General features: G+C 46.4%; 1 protein-coding gene across 1 annotated transcript in view; it reads right to left on the bottom strand.

Annotated features, from left to right (window-relative positions):
• The window catches only part of DTNA (dystrobrevin alpha), a 193,059-nt gene that overhangs the window by 180,606 nt on the left and 8,706 nt on the right, over positions 1-3,747 (bottom strand). The gene's annotated exons all lie outside the window — the stretch shown is intronic.

Genomic DNA, 3,747 nt, shown 5'->3' with positions numbered 1-3,747 from the left:
CGGGCACCGGGGCCAGCGGCCCGGCGAGCAGCGCCACAGGGAGCCTTCGGAAATCGAGGGAGGTACCTGAACTCCGTGCTTGTGCCCACTCTGGCAAGGTCCCTGAGCCCCAGCGCCACCGACCGACCCGCGGCGCACAGCGGGACCCGTGGGGCGCATCTTCCGCAGGGCATCCCGGGCACAACGGGCTGGGGCAAGGCAGCAATCCATCCGCTGCTGCACGAAGGTTCGGCGGAGACTCCTACCTGGAAGCTTACAGCGCTCCTGACTGCACAGGGAGCTTTACGGAGTAAGGGCATTTAAACAGCAACAACAACAACAACAACAACAACAACAACAACAACAACAACAAATGCCCCAAAATAAGATATATAATAAAAAAGAAGTTTTTACCAGATCTCGAACACAAAGCTTCTAAACTTCCACTCTTAGTCAGTCCGTGGCTCCTTACAGTAACAATGCATTGCAAAGCTGTTTAGGCTCTGAAGTGACTAGATTACAGATTCATGGCAGCATTCTAGGTGACTGAAGTGGGGGAAAAAAAGTCCTTCCATGTAACTCAGAAAGTCAGTATCCCTACCAGAGATTGCTGGAGTCCCTAGTGTTGACACAAACCCCTGACTCTTAAGATGAGCCTTTAAAAGCAGCAGATTTTAATGCTCAAATGCATATTCAGTTGAATGCTGCTTGCCATCAAGTCTGCCTTATCTCAGACATGGGTGGGAACAGAACAATCCACAAGACTTTATGTAAAATGTATGAATTATTGAACACTTTCAGTTGCAACAGGAAAACACCAATTGCCAGTCACACCAATTCAAACAGAATAACGTGGTAAATGTCTCTGGTTTCTCAGCGTCTTCAGCCTTTGTCTGAGCTGCTGCCAAGAGGGGGTTGTAAGGATGCAGCCAAGGAAGCGGAGAGCACAGGCTGGGGCAGAGGGGGCAAGGCCAAGCTGTGCCCAGAATCCCTTGGCTAAAAACACGGTTTGAAAATGCCTTGCGCCAATGCTCGATTTCATGAGGCATTACACATTTCAGAATGCCAGTGTTGAGAGGCTGGACTGATTTAGCAGTAAAAGTTATCAAGCATATACTTCAGGCTAATGAAGGAAACTGGTCAAACTTGGAAAGGCCTCAAGGGGGGGGTAAAAAATCAGCCGAAGGGTGTATTGTAGTGCACATCAGGAAAGACTCCACATCTCTTGCCTGATAACATATATATAAATACATGTGTTTGAGAACACATACAGCATATAAAGCTTGATGAACAACAGTAACTCCACAGTCATTTTCATGGTCAGTCCACGCAGACTGAAAGGCAAGAGCTCCTCTTAATCTGGACTGAGCTCAGGTTTGTGGGCCTGGAAGTGTTGCTAGCATCACAGAAACATTAAATAACAAATCAGCTGACAGCTCCTGAGAAGTTGAAAGATTTATTTTGAATCACTAAAATTTGTTACTATTAGCAAAGCCAGACCCCAGTGTGTTCAGTATCTGCCTTCCAGAGTGTGTTAAAAACTGCAGCAAGAGAAAAACATGCCATGGACTTCCTGCCAGACAGGGAAGAAGTCACTTCACTGCTTTTTCTCAGGATTCCTGATACAACAGTTCAGGGCATGTGTCTATTACTCAGGTTGAGGAGCTGCAGCAAACTGCAGGAAAGCTGCCTTGTCTGGCACTGCTTGCTGACAGAACCACCTCTAACACTGCTGGTTTGTAAATCCCTCAGAGCACAGAAAATCAGAGCCAGAGAATTCCCGTTCAAATGGTGCAACTTCATATAATGCAGTACAGTGCGTACATCAAGCAATTTTTTCTCAAATTGTTTGTAAAAATGTTAGCCTTGAGGGGCAGATAATCACTAGAAGCAGAGACCAACTGTCAACATTAAGTTTTAAAAAGCACAGTGCTTAAGATGCTCAGAGAGACAAAAGAACAAAGAAAAGTCTTTGTGCCTTTGTGGCTGAGGGCTCCTTTCTAATTAGGGCAACAAGGAAGGAAGAAAGAAGCTCCCCGTGGAAGAAGGTGCAATGGACAAATGTGGTGATTCAGAAATGAACAGGAAGGATTAGGACTGAGCTGTTTATAGGACTTCAACCTACCTCTAGAGAGTGCTTAAGTGTTAGGGAAAACAATGGATGGGGAAATCCACAGAAGCACATCCACACTTTCATCTAAGCTTGTGTGTTTCCCTTAGTAGATACAGAGGGAAAAGAGATTTGGTTTTGAATCCTCTAAAAGGACACTGTTTGCTTCCCATACCTCCTAACAGGGTATTTAAAAACCTAAGAGTATGGGGAGGAGCTTTGGAAAATGATGCTGGAAGTTTCTGGGAAACCCTGGATGTCAACATGGACAGCATAATCCCAATCCCACGAATGAGACAGTCAGAGGTCAGATGCCCAAAAACTGTATCACATAAGCCAAAGGAGAAGAGAGGTGTCCAGTTTCCTCAGATGAAGAGCTGTGCAGTAATACCAGTGTCTAACATGCAACACAAAGTGTACAGCTGTGAGGGGGAATACTATTCTCACTCTCTCAGCAGGGTCTGTTGCTTATAACATCAAGTGTAACAGATCAGGGACTTCTGTGGCATTAGATTTGAGATATATGAAAACATATTAATAGCAAGTTCTTGTGCAGGAGTGGGAGCTTGAGTTGGAGCTGGCATGGGAGCAGAGAAGGGAGTAGTAGAGAAGGGAGAGTAATTTGGTACCAGTGACAAGTGTAAAGAGGTAACATGTTTGGAGTCATGTGACTTCCTACTCATTCCCAATTTAGCCAAGTGCCTAAGAGGCATGATCTGTCCCTTCACGTTTAGCTATTTTTAATGTGCACAGAATTTGCTCTTTGTCTCCCCTTGTCTGTCAGTGTCTTGAATTCATTGGTGTTGGCAGTCTTAAGATTTGGGCTTACTGGGACAAGCAACATCTTCTACCCTACGGGCTCAATCCTTCCAGGTCTTACTCAAGAGTATTTTTTCCTCTTTAGAATCATCTTGTTAACCTCTGCAGATATTTCAGCACAGGTTTGTTCAAGAGCAAGAGCTCTGGAGTAGGGACCGTAATTGCACTGACAGGCACGCAGTTCCTGCCTGTCACAATGGATCCAGCACTGTTTATTCAGTATTAACCCAACCTGCACATCCCTCACTGCCCCAGCCAACCTCCAGCCAAGCCTGCTCAGCTATGTGCATACAGCAACAGCCCTCTCCAAAATGGTCCAATAGGTGGGCTTTGGCCAAGTGTTGATCCATGTGCTGCTTCTCTCCTGCCTACCTTAAAGAGATAGGGGACAGCTACTGCAGCAGGTGGGGACAGGGGCTCTTGATGGCAGCCCCCAAGCACCCACTCCCTTGCTGCCCCTGCACCATGCAGCCTGCAGCACAGCAGGATACATCTGCCCTGGAAGGAAACCCAAGGGATGGACATGGGCTCACCCAGGGCAAAACACTGCCCTGGTCTCCCAGTGTGGCGTCTGACTACTGTGGGCACAACACTCCTGCCATTTCCACGAGGCTCACTGGGTAGTGGGAGGAAGCTCAGCCACTGGAAATGTTCAGATGGCTTAGCTCCGCTATTTGCAAAACATATGCAAATTGTTTGAATTCTTGGTAAGCATTAACGAAGTAAATGGGGAATGCACTTAGTACATACTCTGTCACCGGTTTTGCAGCAACAGAGGATTTTCTGTGCTCACTTTTCTGTTATTGATTTCTATGTTTCTGTGATTCAAGCCATAGGGA

Source organism: Corvus brachyrhynchos, unplaced genomic scaffold, assembly GCF_000691975.1.
Source record: "Corvus brachyrhynchos isolate BGI_N302 unplaced genomic scaffold, ASM69197v1 scaffold60, whole genome shotgun sequence".
In the NCBI taxonomy this organism is placed as follows: Eukaryota; Metazoa; Chordata; class Aves; order Passeriformes; family Corvidae; genus Corvus; species Corvus brachyrhynchos.
Note: the sequence above shows the minus strand (reverse complement) of the source record. Positions and strands in the feature narration are given on the sequence as shown.